This window comes from Pristiophorus japonicus, chromosome Y, assembly GCF_044704955.1.
Source record: "Pristiophorus japonicus isolate sPriJap1 chromosome Y, sPriJap1.hap1, whole genome shotgun sequence".
NCBI classification, from domain to species: Eukaryota; Metazoa; Chordata; class Chondrichthyes; family Pristiophoridae; genus Pristiophorus; species Pristiophorus japonicus.
Window position 1 is genome coordinate 34,683,601 of NC_092011.1, and position 27,898 is coordinate 34,711,498.

Below are 27,898 nucleotides of genomic sequence, written 5' to 3' on the forward strand. Positions count from 1 at the left end.
GCATGTTGCACTAGTGATGTGCAGAGGAGATTTACCAGGATGTCGCAATGCAGAGGGTACAGAGGAGATTTACAAAAATGTTGCAGTAGAGAAGTTACAGAGGAGATTTTCCAGGATGATGCTCTCAAGAGGGTGCAATGGTGAATTACCAGGATGTTGCACTGGAGAGAGTACAGAGGAGATTCTCCAGGATGTTGCACTAGAGTGTGTACGGAGGAGATTTAACAAGATGTTCCACTAGAGAGGATACAGAGAAAATTTAGCAGGATGATGCACTGGAGAGTGGACAGAGGAGATTTACCAGGATGTTGCACTGTGAGTATGCAGAGCAGATTTACCAGGATGTTGCTCTGCAGAGCATGCAGAGGTGATTTACAAGCATGCTGCACTGCAGATGGTACAGAGGAGATTTACAAAAATGTTGCACTTGATGGAGTACAGAGGAGATTTAACAGGATTTTGCACTGGAGAGAGTACCGAGGATATTTACCAGGATGTTGTACTGGAGAGTTTACAGAGGATTTTTAAAAGGATATTGCACTTGAGAGGGTGCAAAGGACATTTACCAGAATGGGTGGAGACGTGATTTACAAGGATGTTGCACTAGAGAGGATGTTGATCCAGAGTGGATGCAGAGGAGATTACCGAGATGTTGCACTGGAGAGATTACATAGCAGATTAGCAGGATGTTGTACTAGAGAAGATGCAGAGGAGATTTAGCAGGATGTTGCACTGCAGACCGTGCAGAGATGATTTACAAGGATGTTGCACTGAAGAGTTTACTGATGAGAATTACCAGTATTTTGCACTAGAGAGAGTGCAGTGTCGATTTACCAGGGCGTTGCACAGGAGAGGATACAGAAGTGATTTACCAGGATGTTGCACTGTGAGGGTACAGAAGAGATTTACCAGGATGTTACACAACTGAGAGTGCAGAGGAGATTTACCACGATGTTGCACTGGAGAGGGTACAGAAGAGATTTACGACGATGTTGCACTGCAGAGGTTTTAGAGGAGAATTACCAGGGGATGTTGAACTGCAGAGATTACACGGTAGATTTACCAGAATATTGCACTAGAGAGGGTACAGTGGAGATTTACCATGATGTTGCACTAGAGAGGGTGCAGAGGAGATTTAGTAGGATGTTGCACTAGAAAGGATGCAGAGGAGATTTACGAGGATGTTGAACTAGAAAGTGTACAGAGGACACTTACCAGGATGTTGGAGTGGAGAGGGTACAGAGGAGATTTACCAGTATGTTGCATTAGAGAGCGTGCAGAGGAGATTTACCAGAATGAGATAGTGGAGAGTGTAAAGAGGACATTTATCAGTATGTTGCAATATAGACAGTACAGAGGTGATTTACCAGGTTATAGCACTATAGAGGGTAAAGAGGAAATTTATCAGGATGTTACACTAGAGAGGGTACAGTGGAGATTTTCCTGGATGTTATACTAGAGAACTACAGACGAGATTTACCAGCATGTTGCACTGGAGAGATTACAGAGGCGATTTACCAGGATGTTGCACTGGAGAGTGTACAGAGGATATTTATCAGGAGGTTGCGCTAGAGAGGGTACAAAGGAGATTTTCCAGGATGTTGGTCTAGAGAGGGTGCAGCAGAGATTTAACAGGATGTTGCACTGGAGACTATACAGAGGAGATTTAACAGGATGTTGCACTTGAACGGGAACAGTGGAGCTTTACCAGGATGATCCACTAGAGAGGATTCAGAGGAGATTTACCTGAATGTTGCACTGGAGAGGGTACAGAGGAGATTTACAAGGATGTTGCACCGAGAGCGTGCAAAGGAGCATTACCAGGATGTTGGCCTGGAGGGGGTACAGAAGAGATTTACCCGTATGTTCCACTAAAATGGGTATAGAGCAGATTAACCAGGATGTTGCACTGGAGAGGGTACAGGGAATAATTACCAAGTTATTGCACTGGAGAGATTAAAGAGGAGATTTAACAGGGGAGTTTGCACTTTAGAGAGTAAGGGTAGAATTCCCAGAATATTGTACTAGAAAGGGTACAGAGGAAATTTACCAAGATGTTGCACTAGAGAGCGTGCAAAGGAGATTTACCAGGATAGTGCACTAGAAAGGATACAGAAAAGATTTACAAGGATGTTGCACTGGAGAGGGTAAATAGGAAATTCACCACGATGTTGCACTGCAGAGGGTACAGACGAGATTTACCAGGATGTTACACTGGAGAGTGTAGCGAGGAGATTTAGAAGGTAGTTGCACTGTTGAGGGTACAGAGGAGATTCAACAGGATGTGGCAGTGGAGAGGTTGCAGAGAAGATTTTCCAAGATGTTGCACTGGAGTGGATACAAAGGGGACTTACCAGGATATTACACCGAGAGCATGCAGAGGAGCTTTACCAGTATGTTGCACTAGAGATTGTATAGAGGAGATTTATCAGGTTATTGTACTATAGAGGGTGCAGAGGAGTTTTAGCAGGATGTTAGACTAGAGAAGTTACAGAGGAGTTTTTCCAGGATGTTTCACTAGAGAGCTACAGAGTCGATTTACCAGGATGTTGCACAGGAGAGAATACAGAGGACATTTACCAGGATGTTGCACTGGAGAGGTTAGAGAGCAGAATTATCATGATGTTGCACTAGAGAGGGTACAGAGGAGATTTAACAGGATGTTGCACTAGAGAAGGAATAGAGGAGATTTACAAGGATGTTGCTCTAGATAGGGTAGAAAGGAGATTTACCAGGATGTTGCACTGGAGAGAATACAGGGGAGATTTATCAGGCTGTTGCACTAGAGAGGGTACAGAGGAGATTTTCCAGGTTGTTTCTCTAGTGAAGGTGCAGTGGAGATTTACCAGAATGTTGCACTAGAGAGGGTACTGACGAGTTTTAACAGGATGTTGCAATAGAGAGGGAACAGAGGAGATTTAAAAGAATGTTTAACTAGAGCGGCTAGAAAGGAGATTAACCAGGATGTTGCATTGGAGAGAATACAGAGGAGATTTATCAGGATGTTGCACTAGAGAAGGAATAGAGGAGATTTACAAGGATGTTGCTCTAGAGAGGGTAGAAAGTAGAGATTTATCAGGATGTTGCACTGGAGAGCGTACAGAAGAGATTCGCCATAATGTTGCACTGGAGAGGTTACAGAGGAGATTTATCAGGGGATGTTGCACTGTAGAGAGTAAGGGTAGATTTACCAGAATATTGCACTAGAGAGGACACAGCGGAGATTTAACAAGATGTTGCACTAGAGAGGGTGCAGAGGAGATTTATCAGGATGTTATACTGGAAAGAATACAGAGGAGATTTACCAGAATGTTGCACCGAATCGTGTATAGATGAGAATTTATCAGGATATTGCACTGGACACGGTAGAGAGGTGATTTACCAGGATGTAGCATTTGAGAAGTTAAAGCAGATATTTACCAGGGTGTTGCACTGGAGAGGGTACCGAGGTGCTTTTCCAGCTTGTTGCACCGGAACGATACAGACGAGACGTACCAGGTTGATGCACAAAAGAGGGTACAGAGGAGTATTTCCAGGATGATGCTCTAGAGACGGAGCAGTGGTGATTTCCCAGGTTGTTGCACTGGAGAGGATACAGAGGAGATTCTCCAGGATGTTGCACTAGAGAGTGTACTGAGGAGATTTAACAGGAAGTTCCACCAGAGAAGATACATAGAAAATTTAGCAGGATGTTGCACTGGAGAGTTGACAGAGGAGATTTACAAGGATGTTGCACTGATAGCATGCGGAGGAGATTTACCAGGATGTTGCTCTGCAGAGCGTGTTGATGTGCTTTACAAGGATGTTGCACTGCAGATGGTACCGAGCAGATTTACAAACATGTTGTACTTGATGGAGTACAGAGCAGATTTAAAAGGATTTTGCACTGGAGAGTGTACAGAGGACATTTACCAGGATGTTGTACTGGAGAGTTAACAGAGGATTTTTAACAGGATATAGCACTTGAGAGGGTGCAAAGGAGATATACCAGAATGTTGCACTGCAGAGTGTAGAGAGGTGATTTACAAGGATATTGCAATAGAGAGAGTAGAACGGAGATTTACCAGGATGTTACACTAGCGATGGAACAGAGGAGATTTAACAGGATGTTGTGCCAGAGATTATTCAGAGGAGATTTGCCGGGATGTTGCACTGGAGAGGTTACAGAGCAGATTAGCAGGATGTTGCACTAGAGAAGATGCATACGAGATTTACCAGGATGTTGCACTAGAGAGGGTGCAGAGTCGATTTACCAGGATGTTGCACTGGAGAGTGTATTGATGAGATTTACCAGGCTGTTGCACTGCGAGGGTACGGAAGGGATTTCCCAGGATGTTACACTAGTGAGGGTTCAGAGGTGATTTACCAGGATGTAGCACTGGAGAGAGTGCAGAAGTGATTTAACACGATGTTGCACTGGAGAGGTTATAGAGGATAATTACCAGGGGATGTTACTGCAGAGTGTACACGGTAGATTTACTAAAATATTGCACTAGAGACGGTAGAGTGGAGGTTTACCAGGATGTTGCACCAGAGAGGGTACATAGGAGATTTAGCAGGAAATTGCAATAGAGAGGATACAGAGAAGATTTAGCATGATGTTGCACTGGAGAGTTGACAGAGGAGATTTACCATGATGTAGCACTGAGAGCATGCAGAGGAGATTTACCAGGATGTTGCTCTGAAGAGCGTGCAGAGGTGCTTTACAAGGATATTGCACTGCAAATGGTACCGAGGAGATTTACAAAAAAGTTGTACTTGATGGAGTACAGAGGAAATTTAAAAGGATTTTACACTGGAGAGTGTACAGAGGACATTTACCAGGATGTTGTACTGGAGAGTTTACAGAGGATATTTAACAGGATATAGCACTTGAGAGGGTGCAAAGGAGATATACCAGAATGTTGCACTGCAGAGCGTAGAAAGGTGATTTACAAGGATATTGCAATAGAGAGAGTAGAAAGGAGATTTACCAGGATGTTAAACAGCCGATGGAACAGAGGAGATTTAACAGGATGCTGTGCCAGAGCGGATTCAGAGGAGATTTGCCGGGATGTTGCACTGGAGAGGTTACAGAGCAGATTAGCAGGATGTTGCACTAGAGAGGATGCAGAGGAGATTTACCAGGATGTTGCACTGCAGTCCGTGCAGAGGTGATTTACAAGGATGTTGCACTGCAGAGTGTACTGATGAGATTTACCAGTATGCTGCACTAGAGAGGGTGCACAGTCGATTTACCAGGACGTTGCACTGGAGTGGGTACTGAAGTGATTTAGCAGGCTGTTGCACTGCGAGGGTACAGAAGGGATTTACCAGGATGTTACACTAGTGAGGGTTCAGAGGTGATTTACCAGGATGTTGCACTGGAGAGGGTGCAGAAGTGATTTAACACGATGTGGCACAGGAGAGGTTATAGAGGAGAATTACAAGGGGATTTTACTGCAGAGTGTACACGGTAGATTTACCAGAATATTGCACTAGAGAGTTTAGAATGGAGGTTTAATAGGATGTTGCACCAGAGAGGGTGCAGAGGAGGTTTAATAGGAAGTTGCACTAGAAAGGATGCAGAAGAGATTTTCGAGGATGTTGCACTAGAGAAGGTACAGAGGGCACTTACCTCTATGTTGGTGCGGACAGTGTAGAGAAGAGATTTACCAGTATGTTACAGTAGAGAGCGTGCAGAGGAGATTTACCAGGATGAGAGAGTGGAGAGCGTACAGAGGACATTTATCAGTATGTTGCACTATAGAGAGTACAGAGGAGATTTAACAGGTTATTGAACTATAGAGGGTACAGAGGTAATTTTACCAGGATGTTACACTAGAGAGAGTAAAGTGGAGATTTTCCAGGATGTTCCACTAGAGAGCTACAGACGAGATTTAAAAGCATGTTGCACTGGAGAGATTACAGAGGAGAAATACCAGATTATTGCACTATAGATGGTACAGTGGGGTTTTAGCAGGATGTTACACTAGAGAGAGTACAGAGGAGATTTACCAGGATGTTGCACTGGAGAGGTTACAGAGGAGATTTACCAGGGGATGTTGCACTTTAGAGAGTAAAGGGTAGATTTCCCATAATATTGTACTAGAGCGGGTACAGAGGATATTTACAAGGATGTTGCACTAGAGAGGGTGCAAAGGAGATTTACTCGGATATTGCACTAGAATGGATACAGAGAAGAGTTGCAAGTGTGTTGCACTAGAGAGGGTACAGAGGAGATTTACCACGATGTTGCACTGCAGAGGGTACTGACGAGATTTACCAGGATGTAACACTGGAGAGTGTAGCGAGGAGATTTAGCAGGTTGTTGCACTGTTGAGATTACAGTGGAGATTCAACAGGATGTGGCAGTGGAGAGGTTGCAGACGAGGTTAACCACTATGTTGCACTGGAAAGTGTACAGATGAGATTTAAAAGTATGTTCCACTACAGATGATACAGAGAAGATTTACCAGGATGTTGCACTGGATTGGATACAAAGGAGAATTACCAGGATATTACACCGAGAGCATGCAGAGGACATGTACCAGTATGTTCCACTAGAGAGAGTATAGAGGAGATTTACCAGGTTATTGCACTATAGAGGGTGCAGAGGAGTTTTAGCAGGATTTTAGACTAGAGAGTGTACAGAGGAGATTTTCAGGATGTTCCACTAGAGATCTACAGAGTACATTTACCATGATGTTGCATAGGAGTGATTACAGAGGACATTTACCCGGATGTTGCACTGCAGAGCTTACAGAGGAGAATAATCATGATGTTGCACTAGAGAGGGTACAGAGGTGATTTTCCAGGATTTTGCTCTAGACAGTTTGCAGTGGAGATTTACCAGGATGTTGCACTGGAGAGAGTAAAGAGGAGTATTACCAGGACGTTAAACTAGAGAGGGTACAAAGGAGATTTAACAGGATGTTGCACTAGAGAGGCAACAGAGGAGATTCACAAGGATGTTGCTCTAGTGAGGGTAGAAAGGAGATTTACCAGGATGTTGCAGTGGAGAGAATACTTAAGAGATTTATCAGGATATTGCACTAGGCAGGGAACAGATGAGATTTTCCAGGATGTTTGTCTAGAGAAGGTGCAGTGGGGATTTACCAGAATGTTGACTTAGAGAAGGTACTGAAGAGACTTAACAGGATTTTGCACTAGAGATGGAAAAGAGGAGATTTACAAGGATGTTGAACTAGAGCGGCTAGAAAGGAGATTTACCAGGATGTTGCACTGGAGAGGGAACAGAGGAGATTCACAAGGATGTTGCTCCATTGTGGGTAGAAATGAGATTTACCAGGATGATAGAGTGGAGAGCGTACAGAGGACATTTATCAGTATGTTGCACTATAGAGAGTACAGAGGAGATTTAACAGGTTATTGAACTATAGAGGGTACAGAGGTAATTTTACCAGGATGTTACACTAGAGAGGATAAAGTGGAGATTTTCCAGGATGTTCCACTAGAGAACTACAGACGAGATTTACAAGACATGTTGCACTGGAGAGATTACAGAGGTGACTTACCAGCAAGTTGCACTGGAGAGTATACAGAAGAGATTTAACAGGATGTTGCATTTGAAAGGGAACAGAGGAGATTTACTAGGATGTTGGAGTGGAGAGGGTACAGAGGATATTTACCTGGATGTTGAACAGGAGAAGGTACAAAGGAGATTTACCAGGATGTTGCACTAGAGAGTGTACAGAGGAGAAATACCAGATTATTGCACTATAGATGGTACAGTGGAGTTTTAGCAGGATGTTACACTAGAGAGAGTACAGAGGAGATTTACCAGGATGTTGCACTGGAGAGGTTACAGAGGAGATTTACCAGGGGATGTTGCACTTTAGAGAGTAAAGGGTAGATTTCCCATAATATTGTACTAGAGCGGGTACAGAGGATATTTACAAGGATGTTGCACTAGAGAGGGTGCAAAGGAGATTTACTAGGATATTGCACTAGAATGGATACAGAGAAGAGTTGCAAGTGTGTTGCTGCTCTAGAGAGGGTACAGAGGAGATTTACCACGATGTTGCACTGCAGAGGGTACAGACGAGATTTACGAGGATGTTACACTGGAGAATGTAGGGAGGAGATTTATCAGGTTGTTGCACTGTTGAGATTACAGTGGAGATTCAACAGGATGTGGCAGTGGAGAGGTTGCAGACGAGGTTAACCACTATGTTGCACTGGAAAGTGTACAGAGGAGATTTAAAAGTATGTTCCACTACAGATGATACAGAGAAGATTTACCAGGATATTGCACTGGATTGGATACAAAGGAGAATTACCAGGATATTACACCGAGAGCATACATAGGACATTTACCAGTATGTTCCACTAGAGAGAGTATAGAGGAGATTTACCAGGTTATTGCACTATAGAGGGTGCAAAGGAGTTTTAGCAGGATTTTAGACTAGAGAGTGTACAGAGGAGATTTTCAGGATGTTCCACTAGAGAGCTACAGAGTACATTTACCATGATGTTGCATAGGAGTGATTACAGAGGACATTTACCAGGATGTTGCACTGCAGAGCTTACAGAGGAGAATAATCATGATGTTGCACTAGAGAGGGTACAGAGGAGATTTTCCAGGATTTTGCTCTAGACAGGTTGCAGTGGAGATTTACCAGGATGTTGCACTGGAGAGAGTAAAGAGGAGTATTACCAGGAGGTTAAACTAGAGAGGGTACAAAGGAGATTTAACAGGATGTTGCACTAGTGAGGCAACAGAGGAGGTTCACAAGGATGTTCCTCTAGTGAGGGTAGAAAGGAGATTTACCAGGATGTTGCAGTGGAGAGAAGACATAAGAGATTTAACAGGATTGTTGCACTAGGCAGGGTACAGATGAGATTTCCAGGATGTTTCTCTAGAGAAGGTGCAGTGGGGATTTACCAGAATGTTGACCTAGAGAAGGTACTGACGAGATTTAACAGGATTTTGCAATAGAGACGGAACAGAGGAGATTTACAAGGATGTTGAACTAGAGCGGCTAGAAAGTAGATTTACCAGGATGTTGCACTGGAGAGAATAAAGAGGATATTTATCAGGATGTTGCACTGGAGAGGGTTCAGAAGAAATTCACCATGATGTTGCACTGGAGAGGTTACAGAGGAGATTTATCAGGGGATTTTGCACTTTAGAGAGTATGGGTAGATTTACCAGAATATTGCAGCAGAGAGGATACAGCGGAACTTACCAGGATGTTGCACTAGAGAGGGTGCAGTGGAGATTTACCAGAATGTCATACTGGAAAGTATACAGAGGAGATTTACCAGAATGTTGCACCGAAATGTGTACAGAGGAGATTTACCAGAATGTAGCACCGAAATGTGTACAGATGAGATTGATCAGGATATTGCAATAGACACGGTACAGAGGAGATTTACCAGGATGTTGCACTTGAGAAGTTACAGCGGATATTTACCAGGATGTTGCACTGGAGAGGGTACAGAGGTGATTTTCCAGCTTCTCCAATGGAACATTAGATACGAGACGTACCAGGTTGATGCACTAAAGTGTGCACAGAGGGGATTTAACAGGATGTTGCACTATGGAGGTGCAGAGGAGATTTACCAGGATGTCGCACTGCAGAGGGTACAGAGGAGATTTACAAAAATGTTGCACTAGAGAAGGTACAGAGGAGATTTTCCAGGATGATGCTCTAGAGAGGGAGCAGTGGTGATTTCCCAGGTTATTGCACTGGAGAGGGTACAGAGGAGATTCTCCAGGATGTTGCACTAGAGAGTCTACTGAGGAGATTTAACAGGATGTTCCACCAGAGAAGATACATAGAAAATTTAGCAGGATGTTGCACTGGAGAGTTGACAGAGGAGATTTACAAGAATGTTGCACTGATAGCATGCAGAGGAGATTTACCAGGATGTTGCTCTGCAGAGCGTGCAGAGGTGCTTTACAAGGATGTTGCACTGCAGATGGTACCGAGGAGATTTACAAACATGTTGTACTTGATGGAGTACAGAGGAGATTTAAAAGGATTTTGCACTGGAGAGTGTACAGACGACATTTAGATGGATGTTGTACTGGAGAATTTACAGAGGATATTTATCAGGATATAGCACTTGAGAGGGTGCAATGGAGATATACCAGAATGTTGCACTGTAGAGTGTAGAGAGGTGATTTACAAGGATATTGCAATAGAGAGAGTAGAACGGAGATTTACCAGGATGTTACACTAGCGATGGAACAGAGGAGACTTAACAAGATGTTGTGCCAGAGAGGATTCAGAGGAGATTTGCCGGGATATTGCACTGGAGAGGTTACAGAGCAGATTAGCAGGATGTTGCACTAGAGAAGATGCATACGAGATTTACCAGGATGTTGCACTGCAGTCCGTGCAGAGGTGATTTACAAGGTTGTTGCACTGGAGAGTGTACTGATGAGATTTACCAGTATGCTGCACTAGAGAGGGTGCAGAGTCGATTTACCAGGATGTTGCACTGGAATGGTTAATGAAGTGATTTACCAGGCTGTTGCACTGCGAGGGTACAGAAGGGATTTCCCAGGATGTTACACTAGTGAGGGTTCAGAGGTGATTTACGAGGATGTTGCACTGGAGAGAGTGCAGAAGTGATTTAACACGATGTTGCACTGGAGAGGTTATAGAGGAGAATTACCAGGGGATGTTACTGCAGAGTGTACAAGGTAGATTTACCAGAATATTGCACTAGAGAGGGTAGAGTGGAGGTTTACCAGGATGTTGCACCAGAGAGGGTACATAGGAGATTTAGCAGGAAATTCCAATAGAGAGGATACAGAGAAGATTTAGCACGATGTTGCACTGGAGAGTTGACAGAGGAGAATTACCATGATGTTGCACTGAGAGCATGCAGAGGAGATTTACCAGGATGTTGCTCTGCAGAGCGTGCAGAGGTGCTTTACAAGGATGTTGCATTGCAGATGCTACTGAGGAGATTTACAAAAAAGTTGTACTTGATGGAGTACAGAGGATATTTAAAAGGATTTTGCACTGGAGAGTGTACAGAGAACATTTACCAGGATGTTGAACTGGAGAATTTACAGAGAATATTTAACAGGATATGGCACTTGCGAGGGTGCAAAGGAGATATACCGGAATGTTGCACTGCAGAGCGTAGAGAGGTGATTTACAAGGATATTGCAATAGAGAGAGTAGAAAGGAGATTTACCAGGATGTTAAACTGGCGATGGAACAGAGAAGATTTAACAGGATGCTGTGCCAGAGAGGATTCAGAGGAGATTTGCCGGGATGTTGCACTAGAGAGGTTACAGAGCAGATTAGCAGGATGTTGCACTAGAGAGGATGCAGAGGAGATTTACCAGGATGTTGCACTGCAGTCCGTGCAGAGGTGATTTACAAGGATGTTGCACTGCAGAGTGTACTGATGAGATTTACCAGTATGCTGCACTAGAGAGGGTGCAGAGTCGATTTACCAGGATGTTGCACTGGAGTGGGTACTGAAGTGATTTAGCAGGCTGTTGCACTGCGAGGGTACAGAAGGGATTTACCAGGATGTTACACTAGTGAGGGTTCAGAGGTGATTTACCAGGATGTTGCACTGGAGAGGGTGCAGAAGTGACTTAACACGATGTGGCACAGGAGAGGTTATAGAGGAGAATTACCAGGGCATGTTACTGCAGAGTGTACACGGTAGATTTACCAGAATATTGCACTAGAGAGTGTAGAGTGGAGGTTTACCAGGATGTTGCACCAGAGAGGGTGCAGAGGAGATTTAATAGGAAGTTGCACTAGAAAGGATGCAGAAGAGATTTTCGAGGATGTTGCACTAGAGAAGGTACAGAGGACACTTACCACTATGTTGGTGCAGACAGGGTAGAGAAGAGATTTACCAGTATGTTACAGTAGAGAGCGTGCAGAGGATATTTATCAGGATGAGAGAGTGGAGAGCGTACAGAGGACATTTATCAGTATGTTGCACTATAGAGAGTATAGAGGAGATTTAACACGTTATTGTACTATAGAGGGTACAGAGGTAATTTTACCAGGATGTTACACTAGAGAGGGTACAGTGGAGATTTTCCAGGATGTTCCACTAGAGAGCTACAGACGAGATTTAAAAGCATGTTGCACTGGAGAGATTACAGAGGTGACCTACCAGCATGTTGCACTGGAGAGTATACAGAAGAGATTTAACAGGATGTTGCACTTGAAAGGGAACAGAGGAGATTTACCAGAATGTTGGAGTGGAGATGGTACAGAGGATCTTTACCTGGATGTTGAACAGGAGAAGGTACAGAGGAGATTTACCAGGATGTTGCACTAGAGAGTGTACAGAGGAGAAATACCAGATTATTGCACTATAGATGGTACAGAGGAGTTTTAGCAGGATGTTACAGTAGAGAGAGTACAGAGGAGATTTACCAGGATATTGCACTGGAGAGGTTACAGAGGAGTTTTACCAGGGGATGTTGCACTTTAGTGAGTAAAGGGAAGATTTCCCAGAATATTGTACTAGTTAGGACACAGAGGATATTTACAAGGATGTTGCACTAGAGAGGTTGCAAAGGAGATTTACTAGGATATTGCACTAGAATGGATACAGAGAAGATTTGCAAGGGTGTTGCACTAGAGAGGGTACAGAGGAGATTTACCATGATGTTGCACTGCAGAGGGTAGAGACGAGATTTACCAGGATGTTACACTGGAGAATGTAGCGAGGAGATTTAGCAGGTTGTTGCACTATTGAGGGTACAGTGGAGATTCAACAGGATGTGGCATTGGAGAGGTTGCAGACGAGGTTAACCACTATGTTGCACTGGAAATGGTACAGAGGAGATTTAAAAGTATGTTCCACTACAGTTGATACAGAGAAGATTTACCAGGATGTTGCACTGGAGTGGATACAAAGGAGACTTACCAGGATATTACACCGAGAGCATGCAGAGGAGATTTACCAGTATGTTCCTCTAGAGAGAGTATAGAGGAGATTTACCAGGTTATTGCTCTATAGAGGGTGCAGAGGAGTTTTAGCAGGATTTTAGACTAGAGAGTGTACAATGGAGATTTTCGAGGATGTTCCACTAGAGAGCTACAGAGGACATTTACCATGATGTTGCACAGGAGTGATTACAGAGGACATTTACCAGGATGTTGCACTGCAGAGCTTACAGAGGAGAATAATCATGATGTTGCACTAGAGAGGGTAAAGAGGAGATTTTCCAGGATTTTGCTCTAGACAGGTTGCAGTGGAGATTTACCAGGATGTTGCACTGGAGAGAGTAAAGAGGAGTATAACCAGGAGGTTAAACTAGAGAGGGTACAAAGAAGATTTAACAGGATGTTGCACTAGAGAGGGAACAGAGGAGATTCACAAGGATGTTGCTCTAGTGAGGGTAGAAAGGAGATTTACCAGGATTTTGCAGTAGAGAGAATACATAAGAGATTTATCAGGATGTTGCACTAGGGAGGGTACAGATGAGATTTTCCAGGATGTTCCTCTAGAGAAGGTGCAGTGGAGATTTACCAGAATGTTGACCTAGAGAAGGTACTGACGAGATTTAACAGGATTTTGCACTAGAGACGGAACAGAGGAGATTTACAAGGATGTTGAACTAGAGCGGCTAGAAAGGAGATTTACCAGGATGTTGCACTGGAGAGAATACAGAGGAGATTTATCAGGATGTTGCACTGGAGAGGGTACAGAAGAGATTCACCATGATGTTGCACTGGAGAGGTTACAGAGCAGATTTATCAGGGGATGTTGCACTGTAGAGAGTATGGGTAGATTTACCAGAATAAAGCAGCAGAGAGGATACAGCGGAGATTTACCAGGATGTTGCACCAGTGAGGGTGCAGTGGAGATTTACCGGAATGTTATACTGGAAAGAATACAGAGGAGATTTACCAGAATGTTGCACCGAAATGTGTACAGATGAGATTGATCAGGATATTGCAATAGACACGGTACAGAGGAGATTTACCAGGATGTTGCACTTGAGAAGTTACAGCGGATATTTACCAGGAAGTTGCACTGGAGAGGGTACAGAGGTGATTTTCCAGCTTGTTCCAACGGAACATTAGAGACGAGACGTACCAGGTTGATGCACTAAAGTGTGTACAGATGAGATTTACCAGGCTGTTGCACTATGGAGGTGCAGAGGAGAATTACCATGAAGTCGCACTGCAGAGGGTACAGAGGAGAATTACAAAAATGTTGCACTAGAGAAGATAAAGAGGAGATTTTCCAGGATGACGCTCTAGAGAGGGTGCAGTGGTGATTTATCAGGTTGTTGCACTGGAGAGGTTACAGAGGCGATTCTCCAGGATGTTGCACTAGAGAGGGTACATAGGAGATTTAGCAGGAAGTTCCAATAGAGAGGATACAGAGAAGATTTAGCACGATGTTGCACTGGAGAGTTGACAGAGGAGATGTACCATGATGTTGCACTGAGAGCATGCAGAGGAGATTTACCAGGATGTTGCTCTGCAAAGCGTGCAGAGGTGATTTAAAAGGATGTTGCACTGCAGATGGTACAGAGGAGATTTCCAAAATGTTGCACTTGATTAAGTACGGAGGATATTTAACAGGATATTGCACCGGAAAGGGTGCAAAGGAGATTTACCAGAATGTTGAACTGCAGAGGGTAGAGAGGTGATTTACAAGGATATTGCAATAGAGAGAGTAGAAAGGAGATTAACCAGGATGTTGCACTGGCGATGAAACAGAGGAGATTTAACAGGATGTTGTGCCAGAGAGGATTCAGAGGAAATTTGCCGGGATGTTGCACTGCACTCCGCGCAGAGTTGATTGACATGGATGTTGCACTGGAAAGTTTACTGATGAGATTTACCAGTATATTTCACTAGAGAGGGTGCAGAGTCGATTTACCAGGATGTTGCACTGGAGAGGGTACTGAAGTGCTTTACCAGGCTGTTGCACTGCGAGGGTACAGAAGAGATTTACCAGGATGTTACACTAGTGAGTGTACAGAGGTGATTTACCAGGATGTTGCAATGGAGAGGGTACAGAAGAGATTTACCACGATGTTGCACTGTAGAGGTTATAGAGGAGAATTGCCAGGGGATGTTGCACTGCAGAGATTACAAGGTATATTTAACAGAATATTGCACAAGAGAGCGTGCAGAGGAGAATTATAAGGAAGCTGCACTAGAAAGGATGCAGAGGAGATTTACGAGGATGTTGCACCAGAGAAGGTACAGAGGACACTTAACAGGTTGTTGGAATGGAGAGGGTATAAAAGAGATTTACCAGTATGTTGCACAGGAGAGCGTGCAGACGAGATTTAGCAGGATGAGAGAGTGGAGAGGGTACAGAGGACATGTATCAATATGTTGCACTATAGAGAGTAAAGAGGAGATTTACCAGGTTATTGCACTATAGAGGGTACAGAGGAATTTTACCAGGATGTTACACTAGAGAGGGTACAGTGGAGAGTGTCCAGGATGTTCCATTAGAGAGCTACAGATGAGATTTACCAGCATGTTGCACTGGAGAGATTAAAGAGGTGATTTACCAGGATGTTGCACTGGAGAGTGTACAGAGGAGATGTATCAGGATGTTGCGCTAGAGTGGGTACAATGGAGATTTTCCAGGATGTTGCTCTAGAGAGGGTGCAGCGGAGATTTACCAGGATGTTGCACTGGAGAGTATAGAGAGGAGATTTAGCAGGATGTTGCACTTGAATGGGAACAGAGGAAATTTACCAGGATCTTGCACTGGAGAGTATAGAGAGTAGATTTAGCAGGATGTTGCACTTGAATGGGAACAGAGGAAATTTACCAGGATGGTCCGCTAGAGAGGATCCAGAGGAGATTTACCAGAATGTTGCACTGGATAGGATACGGAGGAGATTTACAGAGATGTTGCACCGAGAGCGTGCAAAGTAGCATTACCAGGATATTGGACTGGAGGGGGTACGGAAGAGGTTTACCAGTATGTTCCTGTGAAGTGGGTAAAGAGGAGATTTACCACGATATTGCACTGGAGAGGTACAGAGTAGACTTACCAGGTTATTGCACTGCAGATGAGACAGAGGAGTTTTACCAGGATGTTACATTGCAGAGGGTACAGACGAAATTTACCAGGATGTTACAATGGTGGGGGTAGTGAGGAGATTAAGCAGTTTGTTGCACTGCTGCGGTACATAGCAGATTCAACAGGATGTTGCAGAGGAGAGGTTGCAGAGGAGATTTACCAAGATGTTGCACTGGAGAGGTTATTGAGGTGACTTACCAGGATGTTGCACCGGAGCAGGTAGAGAGGAGCTTTATCAGCATGTTGCACTGGAGAGGGTACAGGGGAGATTTACCAGGATGTTGCACTAGAAATAATACAGAGGTGATTTACCAGGATGTTGCACTGGAGCGGGTACAAATGACATTTACCAGGATATTGCACTAGACACGCTACAGAGGAGATTTACCAAAATGTTGCACTTGAGACGTTACAGCGGATGTTTATCAGGATGTTTCACTGGAGAGGGTACAGACGTGATTTTCCAGTTTGCTGCAACGGAGCGGTACAGATAAGATTTACCATGTTGATGCACTAAAGATTGTGCAGAGTCGATTTACCAAGATGTTGCACTAGAGAGGGTACAGAGGAGATTTAACAGGTTGTTCCACTAGAGAGGATACAGTGAAGATGTTCCAGGATGTGCCACTTCAGAGCGTGTAGAGGTGATTTACAAGGATGTTGCACTGTAGTGTGTACAGATGAGATTTACCAGTATGTTGCACAAGAGAGGGTGCTGAGAAGATTTTTAACAGGATGTTACACTGGAGAGGGAACAGAGATGATTTACCAGGATGTTGCGTTGCGAAAGTACAGAAGTGAATTACCACGATGTTAAACTAGTGATGGTACAGAGGTGATTTACCAGGATGTTGCACTGCAGACGTTGCAGTGGAGATTTACAAGGATGTTGCCCTGGAGAGGGTACAGAGGAGATTTACAGGGATGTTGCTTTAGAGAGGGTACATAGGAGATTTACCAGGATGTTGTACTAGAGAGGTTGCAGAGGCGATTTACTAGGATGTTGCATTGGAGAGTCTACAAGTGAGATTTACCAGTATGTTGCACTATAGATGGTGCAGAGGAGATTTACCACTATGTTGCACGGGTGAGGTTACAGAGGTGATTTACCAGGGGATGTTGCACTTTAGAGAGTACAGGGTAGATTTAACAGAATATTGCACTAGAGAGGGTACAGAGGAGCTTCACCAGGATATTGCACTAGAGAGGGTATATAGGAGATTTACCACGTTGTTGCACTGCAGAGGATACAGAGGAGCTTTACCAGGATGTTACATCAGTGAGGATACAGGGGAGATTTACCAGGATGTTAAACTAGAGAGGTTACAACGGAGATTTACCAGGATGTTGCACCAGAGAGGATACAGACGAGATTTACTAGGATATGGCTCTGGGAGGGTACAGAGGAGTTTCACCAAAATGTTCACTAGACAGGGTACAGAGGTGATTTACTAGAATGTTGCACCAGTGAGGTTACAGAAGAAATTTACCAGGATATTGCAGAGAGGTTACAACGGATATTTACCAGGATGTTGTAGGAAGAGGGTGCAACGGATATTTAAAAGGATGTTGCACTTGAGAAGGTACAGAGGAGATTTAACAGGATGTTGCGCTAGAGAGGACGCAGAGGACATTTACTAGGTCGTTGCACTGGATGGGTTACAGAGGAGATTTACTAGGATATTGCATTATACAGGGTACAGAGAGATATAGCAGGCTGTTGTACTAGTGAAGTTACGGCGGAGATTTACCAAGATGTTGCACTGGAGAGGTTATACAGGTGACTTACCAGGATGTTGCACCGGAGCAGGTAGAGAGGAGATTTACCAGCATGTTGCACTGGAGCGGGTACAGGGGAGATTTACCCGGATGTTGCACTGGAAAGAATATAGAGGTGATTTACCAGGATGTTGCACTTGTGCGGGTACAGATGACATTTACCAGGATATTGCACTAGACACGGTAGAGAGGAGATTTACCTGGATGTTGCACTTGAGGCGTCACAACGGATATTTACCAGGATGTTGCACTGGAGAGGGTACAGAGGTGATTTTCCAGTTTGCTGCAGCGGAGCGGTACAGATGAGATTCACCATGTTGATGCACAAATGTTTGTGCAGAAGTGATTTAACAGGATGTTGCACTAGAGAGGGTACAGAGGAGATTCATCAGGATGTTCCACTAGAGCGGATATAGAGAAGTTGTTCCAGGATGTGGCACTGCAGAGCGTGTACAGGTGATTTACAAGGATGTTGCACTGGAGAGTGTACAGATGAGATTTACCAGTATGTTGCACAAGAGCGGGTGCTGAGATGATTTAACAGGATGTTGCACTGGAGAGGGAACAGAGATGATTTACCAGGGTGTTGCGTTGCATAAGTACAGAAGTGATTTACCAGGATGTTACACTAGTGATGGTACAGAGGTGATTTACCAGGATGTTGCACTGCAGACGTTGCAGAGGAGATTTATAAGGATGTTACACTGGAGTTGGTACAGAGGAGATTTACAGGGATGTGGCTTAAGAGAGTGCACAGAGGAGATTTACCAGGATGTTGTACGAGAGGTTGCAGAGGCGATTTACTAGGATGTTGCATTAGGAAGAATACAGAGGAGAATCACAAGGATGTTGCACTAGAGAGTGTACAGAGGTGATTTACCACGATGTTGGACTAGTGAGGGTACAGAGGTGATTTACCAGGATGTTGCACTGAAGAGGTTAGAGAGGTGATTTACCAGGATGTTGCACTGGAGAGGTTACAGAGAAGATTTACAAGGATGTTGCACTAGAGTGGTTGCAGAGGAGGTTTACTAGGATGTTGCACTATAAAGAATGCAGAGGCGATTTACATAGATGTTGCACTGGAGAAGATACAGAGGATATTTAACAGGATGTTGCATTAGAGTGGGTAGAGAGGAGATTTGCCAGGATGTTGCACTAGAGAGCTTGCAGAGAAGATGTACTACGATGTTGCACTAGAAAAAATGAAGAGAAGATTTATAAAGATGTTGCACTAGAGAGGGTACAGAGGAGATTTACCACGATGTTGCACAGCAGAGTGTACTGAGGAGACTTACCTGGATGTTATATTGTAGAGGATAGTGAGAAGATGTAGCAGGTTGTTGCACTGGTGAGGTTACAGAGGTGATTTACCAGGACGTCGCACTGCGAGGGTACATAATTGAATTACCAGGATGTTACACTAGTGAGGGTACAGATGTGATTTACCAGGATGTTGCACTGGAGAGGTTAGAAAGCTGATTTAACAGGATGTTGCTCTGTAGAGGTTACAGAAGAGATTTACAAGGATGTTGCACTGGAAAGGGTACAGAGGAAATTTACCAGGATGTTGCACTAGAGAGGTTGCAGAGTCGATTTTCTAGTATGTTGCACTAGAAAGATTTCAGAGGCGATTTGCAAACATGTTGCACTAGAGAGGTTACAGAGGAGATTTACCACGATGTTGCACTACAGAGGGTACAGACGAGATTTACCAGGATGTTACACTGGAGAGGGTAGTGAGTTGATTTAGCAGGTCGTTGCACTGATGAGTGTAGGGAGGAGATTCAACAGGAAATTGCATTGGAGAGGCTGCAGAGGAGATTTACCAGGATTTTGCACTGGTGAATCTAGCGAGGAGATTTAGCAGGTTGTTGCACTAGTGAGGGTACAGAGGAGATTCAACAGGAATGTTGCAGTAGAGAGGTTGCAGAGGAGATTTACCTCGATTTTGCACTGGAGAGGGAACAGAGGAGATTTAACAGGATGTTCCCCTAGAGATGATACAGAGAAAATTTACCAGGATGTTGCACTGTAGAGGTTACAAAAGAGACTTACCAGGATATTACACCGAGAGCATGCACAGGAGATTTACCAGGATGTTGGAGTGGAGAGGGTACAGAGGAGATTTACCTGGATGTTGAACAGGAGTTGGTACAGAGGAGATTTACCGGACTGTTGCACTAGAGATTGTACAGAGGAGATTTTCCAGGTTATTGCTCTATAGATGGTACAGAGGACATTTAGCAGGATGTTACACTAGTGATGGTACAGAAGTGATTTACCAGGATGTTGCACTGCAGACGTTGCAGAGGAGATTTCCAAGGATGTTGCACTGCAGTTGGTACAGAGGAGATTTACAGGGATGCGGCTTTAGAGAGGGTACAGAGGAGATTTACCAGGATGTTGTACTAGTGATGTTGCAGAGGCGATTTACTAGGATGTTGCATTAGAAAGAATGCAGAGGAGAATCACAAGGATCTTGCACTAGAGTGGGTACAGAGGTGATTTACCACGATGTTGCACTGCAGAAGGTACAGACGAGACTTACCAGGATGTTACACTGGAGAGAGTAGTGAGGAGATTTAGCAGGTTGTTGCACTGGTGAGGGTTCGGAGGAGATTCAACATGATGTTGCAGTGGAGAGTTTGCAGATGAGATTTACCTGGATTTTGCACTGGAGAAACTACAGAGGAGATTTACCAGGATGTTCCACTAGAGATAATACAGATAAAATTTACCAAGATGTTGGAGGCGAGAGGATACAGAAGAGATTTACCTGGATGTTGAACAGGAGATGGTACAGAGGAGATTTACTGGTGTGTTGCGCTAGGGAGTGTACAGAGGAGATTTACCAGGTTATTGCACTATAGAGGGTAGAGAGGAATTTTTGCAGGATGTTACACTAGAGAGGGTACAGAGGAGATTTACCAGGATCTTGCACTGGCGAGGTTACAGAGGTGATTACCATGATATTGTACAAGAGAGGGTGCAGAGGAGATTTACCAAGATTTTGCACTGCAGAGCTTGCAGAGGTGATTTACAAAGATGTTGCACTGGAGAGTCTAGAGATGAGATTTATGAGAAATTTGGAGTGGAGATGGTACAGAGGAGATTTACCGGTATGTTGCATTAGAGAGTGTACAGAGGAGATTTGCCAGGTTATTGCATTATAGAGGGTAGAGAGGAGTTTTAGCAGGATGTTACACTAGAGAGGGACAGAGGAGATTTACCAGGATCTTGCACTGGAGAGGTTACAGAGGAGATTACCAGGATGTTGCACAAATTAGGGTGCAGATGAGATTTACCAAGATGTTGCACTGCAGAGCGTGGTGAGGTGCTTTACAAGGATGTTGCACTGGAGAGTCTATAGATGAGTTTTACCAGTATGTCGCACTAGAGAGGCTGCAGAGGAGCTTTACCACGATGTTGCACTGGGGAGGTTACAGAGGAGATTTACTAGGGGATATTGCACTTTTGAGAGTACGGGGTAGATTTACCAGAATATTGAACTAGAGAGGATACACAGGAGCTTTACCAGGATGCTGCACTAGAGAGGGTACATAGGAGATTTACCACGTTGTTGCACAGAAGAGGGTAGAGACGAGATTCACCAGGATTTTACACTGGAGTGGGTAGCGAGGAGATTTAGCAGGTTGTTGCACTGGTGAGGTTAAAGAGGTGATTTCCCTGGATGTTGCACTGCGAAGGTACAGAAGTGATTTACCCAGGATGTTACATAGTGAGGGTACAGAGGTGATTTACCAGGATGTTCCACTGAAGTGCTTAGAGAGGTGATTTACCAGGATGTTGCACTGGAGAGGTTACAGAGGAGATTTACAAGGATGTTGCACTAGAGTGGTTGCAGAGGAGGTTTACTAGGATGTTGCACTATAAAGAATGCAGAGGCGCTTACATAGATGTTGCACTGGAGAAGATACAGAGGATATTTAACAGGATGTTGCATTAGAGTGGGTAGAGAGGAGATTTGTCAGGATGTTGCACTAGAGATGTTGCAGAGAAGATTTACTACGATGTTGCACTAGAAAAAATGAAGAGGAGATTTATAAAGATGTTGCATTAGAGAGGGTACAGAGGAGATTTACCACGATGTTGCACTGCAGAGTGTACAGAGGAGACTTACCTGGATGTTATACTGGAGAGGATAGTGAGAAGATGTAGCAGGTTGTTGCACTGGTGAGCTTACAGAGGTGATTTACCAGGACGTTGCACTGCGAGGGTACATAATTGAATTACCAGGATGTTACACTAGTAAGGGTACAGATGTGATTTACCAGGATGTTGCACTGGAGAGGTTAGAAAGGTGATTTACCAGGATGTTGCTCTGTAGAGGTTACAGAAGAGATTTACAAGGATGTTGCACTGGAGAGGGTACAGAGGAAATTTACCAGGATGTTGCATTAGAGAGGGTACAGAAGAGTTTTACCAGGATGTTGCACTAGAGAGGTTGCAGAGTAGATTTTCTAGTATGTTGCACTAGAAAGATTTCAGAGGCGATTTACAAACATGTTGCACTAAAGAGGGTACAGAGGAGATTTACCACGATGTTGCACTACAGAGGGTACAGACGAGATTTACCAGGATGTTACATTGGAGAGGGTAGTGAGTTGATTTAGCAGGTCGTTGCACTGGTGAGTGTACAGAGGAGATTCAACAGGAAATTGCATTGGAGAGGCTGCAGAGGAGATTTACCAAGATTTTGCACTGGTGAATCTAGCGAGGAGATTTAGCAGGTTGTTGCACTAGTGAGGGTACAGAGGAGATTCAACAGGTATGTTGCAGTAGAGAGGTTGCAGAGGAGATTTACCTGGATTTTGCACTGGAGAGGGAACAGAGGAGATTTACCAGGATGTTCCCCTAGAGATGATACAGAGAAAATTTACCAGGATGTTGCACTGTAGTGGTTACAAAGGAGACTTACCAGGATATTACACCGAGAGCATGCACAGGAGATTTACCAGGATGTTGGAGTGAAGAGGGTACAGAGGAGATTTACCTGTATGTTGAACAGTAGATGGTACAGAGGAGATTTACCGGACTGTTGCACTAGAGATTGTACAGTGGAGATTTTCCAGGTTATTGCTCTATAGATGGTACAGAGGACATTTAGCAGGATGTTACACTAGAGAGGGAACAGAGGAGATTTACCAGGATCTTGCACTGTAGAGGTTACAGAGGGGATTATCAGAATGTTGCACAAGAGAGGGTGAAGAGGAGATTTACCAGTATCTTGCAATGCAGAGCGTGCAGAAGTGATTTACAAGGATGTTGCATTGGAGAGTCTACAAGTGAGATTTACCAGTATGTTGCACTAGATAGGGTGCAGTTGAGATTTACCACGATGTTGCTCTGGGGAGGGTACAAAGGAGATTTACCAGGGGATGTTGAACTTTAGAATGTACAGGGTAGAATTACCAGAATATTGCACTAGAGAGGGTACAGAGGAGCTTTACCAGGATGTTGCACTAGAGAGTGCACAGAGGAGATTTACCAAGATTTTGCACGAGAGGGTGCAGCGGAGATGTACTAGGATATTGCACTTGAAAGGATGCAGAGAAGATATGCTAGGATGTTGCATTAGAGAGGTTACAGAGGAGATTTACCACGTTGTTGCATTGCAGAGAGTACAGATGAGATTTACCAGGGTCTTACCCTGGAGAGGGTAGCGAGGAGATTTAGCAGGTTGTTGCACTGATGAGGTTACAAAGGTGCTTTCCTAGGATGTTGCACTGCGAGGGTACAGAATTAAATTACCAGGATGTTCCACTATTGAGGGTACAGATATGATTTACCAGGATGTTGCACTGGAGAGGTTAGAGAGATGATTTACCAGGTTGTTGCACTGGAGAGTCTATCGAGGAGATTTAGCAGGTTGTTGCACTGGTGAGGGTACAGAGCAGATTCAACACGATGTGGCAGTGGAGAGGTTGCAGACGACGTTATCCAGAATGTTGCACTGGAGAGTGTACAGAGGAGATTTACCAGGTTATTGCACTATAGAGGGTGCAGAGGAGTTTTAGCAGGATGTTACACTAAAGAGGATTTTACAGACTAGATTTTCCAGGATGTTCCACTAGAGAGCTAAAGAGGAGATTAACCAGGATGTTGCACTGGAGAGATTACAGGGGAAATTTACCAGGATTTTGCACTGGAGAGGTAATGGAGGAGAATAATCAGGATGTAGCACTAGAGAGTGTACAGAGGAGATTTTCCAGGATGTTTCTCTAGAGAGGGTGCAGTGGAGATTTACCAGGATGTTGCACTAGAGAGAGTACAGGCGAGTATTACCAGGAGGTTACACTACAGTGGGTAGAGTGGAGATATAACAGGATGTTACACTAGAGAGGAAACAGAGGAGATTTTCCAGGATATTACTCCAGAGAGGGTACAGATGAGATTTACAAGGATGTTGCACCAGAGCGAATACAGACGAGATTTACTAGGATGTGGCCGTGGGAGGGTACAGAGGAGATTCACCAGAATGTTCCACCAGACGGGGTACAGAGGAGATTTACCAGAATGTTGCACTAGTGAGGGTACAGAGGAAATTTACCAGGATAAAGCAGAGAGGTTACAACGGAGATTTACCATGATGTTGCAGGGAGAGGGTGCAAATGCCATTTAAGAGGATGTTGCATTGGCGAAGGTACAGAGAAGAATTAACAGGATGTTGCGGTTAGGGGATGGAGAGGAGATTTACTAGGTAGCTGCAATGGAGGGGTTAGAGAGGGGATTTACCAGGATATTGCACTAGACAGTGTACAGAGAGATATAGCAGGATGTTGTATTAGAGAAGTTACAGCGGAAATTTACAAAGATGTTGCACTTTAGAGAGTACACTGTAGAAATACGAGAATATTGCATTAGAGAGGGTACAGATGAGATTTACCAGGATGATGAACTAGAGAGGTGTAAAGGAGATGTACTAGAATATTGCACTAGAAAGGATGCAGAGGAGATTTACAAGGATTTTGCACTAGAGAGGGTACAGAAAAGATTCAACAGGACGTGGCTGTGGAGATGTTGCAGAGGAGATTTACCAGGATGTTGCACTGGAGAGGTTACAGAGGCGATTTCACTGGTTATTGTGCTGCAGAGGGCATAGACGAGTTTTACCAGGATGTTACACTAGAGAGGGTACAGTGGAGGTTTACCAGGATCGTGTACTTGAGAGGGTTCAAGTGGATTTAGCAGGATATTGTACTGGAGAGGGTACAAAGGAGATTTACCAGGATTTTGCACAGAGCGGGTTGCAAACGATAATTAAAAGGATGTTGCACTGGCGAAGGTATAGAGGAGATTTAACAGGACATTGCGCTATTGAGGATGCAGAGATTTACTAGCTAGTTGCACGGGAGTGGTTACAGATGTGATTTATAAGCATATTGTACTGGACAGAGCAGATATAGTATGATCTGCTACTAGAGAAGCTGCAGCGGAGAATTAATAAGATGTTGTACTGGAGAGGGTATATAGTTGATTTACTTGGATGTTGCACCGGAGCAGGTAAAGTGGAGGTTTACCAGCATGTTGCACTGGAGAGGGTACAGGCGAGATTTACCAGGATGTTGCACTGGACATAATACAAAGGAGATTTACCAGGATGTTGCACTGGAGCGGGTACCGAAGAGATTTACCAGGATATTGCGCTAGACAGGGTATAGAGCAGATTTACCTGGATGTTGCATTTGAGAAGTTACAGCGGAGATTTACCAGGATGTTGCAGTGGAGATCGTACAGAGGTGATTTACCAGGATGTTGCACTGGAGAGGGTACAGAGCAGATTTACCAGGATGTTGCACCGTGAGCGTGCAGATGAGCTTTAGAAGGATGTTGCACTACAGATGGTACCGAGGAGATTTACAAAAATGTTGCACTACAGGGAGTACCGAGGAGATTTAACAGGATTTTGCACTGGAGAACGTACAGAGGATATTTACTAGGATATTGTACTGGAGAGTGTACAGGGGAGATTAGCAGGATGTTGCACTAGAGAGTGAGCAGAGGAGATTAACCAGGATGTTGCACTGCAGAGCGTGAAGTCGTCATTTACAAGGATCTTGCACTGGAGAGTGAACTGAGGAGACTTACCAGGATGTGGCACTGGAGGGGGTACCGAGGAGATTAACCAGTATATTGGACAAGACAGGGTATAGATGAGATTTACCAGGATGTTGCACTGGAGAGGGCAGAGAGGAGATTTACCAGGATGTTGCAACAGAGCAGGTCTATAGGAGATTTTTCAGGTTGTTGCACTGGCGATGGTACAGAGGAGATTTACAAGGATGTTGCCTTATAGAGATGCATAGGAGATTTACCAGGATGTTGCACAACAGAGTGTACAGAGGATATTTACCAGGATGTTGCACTGGAGAGTGTACAAAGGAGAATCACCAAGATGTTGCTCTAGAGGGGGTACAGCGGGGATTTACCAGTATTTTGTTCTGCGGTGGTACAGATGAGATTTATAGGATGTTAAACTAGTGAGGGTACAGAAGTGATTTACCAGGATGATGCACTGGAGAGGGTGCAGAAACGATTTACCACGATGTTGCACTGGAGAGGTTACAGAGGAGATTTACCAGGGGATGTTGCACCTTAGAGAAAACAGGGTAAATTGACCAGAATATCACTAGAGAGTGTACAGAGGAGATTTACCAGGTTATTGCACAGGCGAGGGTACAGAGGAGATTCAACAGGATGTTGCAGTGGAGAGGATGCAGAGGAGATTTACCAGGGTGATCCACTGGAAAGGGTACAAAGGTGATTTACCAGGATGTTCCAATAGAAATGATACAGAGATGATTTAGAAGGATGTTGCACTGGAGAGTTTACAAAGGAGATTTACCTCGATGTAGAACAGCAGGTGGTACAGAGGAGATTTACAAGTATGTTGCACTAGGGAGGGTACAGAGGAGTTTTTCCAGGATATTGCTTTAGAGAGCGTGAAGTGGAGATTTACCAGGATGTTGCACTGAAGAGAGTGCAAAGGAGATTTACCAGAATTTTTCACTAGAGAGGATATTGAGGAGTTTTAACAGGATTTTGCACTAGAGCGGGACGGATGAGATTTACAAGGATGTTGCTCTAGAGAGTGTAGAAAGGAGATTTACCAGGATGTTGCACTGGAGAGGTTACAGAGGAGATTTATCAAGGGATGTTGCACTGTAGAGAGTAAGGGTAGATTTATCAGAATATTGCACTAGAGAGCATACAGCGGAGATTTACCAGGATGTTGCACTAGAAAGAGTGCAGAGGAGATTTACCAGGATGCTATACTGGAAACAATACAGAGGAGATTTGCCAGACTGTTGCACCGAATCGTGTATATATGAGATTGATCAGGATATTGCACTCGACACGGTACAGAGGAGATTTACCTGGATGTAGCACTTGAGACGTTACAGCGGATATTTACCAGGGTGTTGCACTGGAGAGGCTACCGAGGTGCTTTTCCAGCTTGTTGCTCCGGAACGGTACAGACGAGACGTACCAGGTTGACGCACTAAAGATTGTATAGAGGAGATTTACCAGGATGTTGCACTTGGGAGGTGCTGAGGAGATTTACCAGGATGTCGCACTGCAGAGGGTACAGAGGAGATTTACAAAAATGTTGCACTAGGGAAGGTACAGAGGAGATTTTCCAGGATGATGCTCTAGAGAGGGTGCAGTGGTGATTTTCCAGGTTGTTGCACTGGATAGGGTACAGAGGAGATTCTCCAGGATGTTGCACTAGAGAGGGTACTGAGGAGATTTAACAGGACGTTCCAGCAGAGAAGATACATAGAAAATTTAGCAGGATGTTGCACTGGAGAGTTGACAGAGGAGATTTACAAGGATGTTGCACTGACAGCATGCAGAGGAGATTTAACAGGATGTTGCTCTGCAGAGCGTGCAGAGGTGCTTTACAAGGAGGTTGTACTGCAGATGGTACCGAGGAGATTTACAAAAATGTTGTACTTGATGGAGTACAGAGGAGATTTAAAAGGATTTTGCACTGGAGAGTGTACAGAGGACATTTACCAGGATGTTGTACTGGAGAGTTTACAGAGGATATTTAACAGGATATAGCACTTGAGAGGGTGCAAAG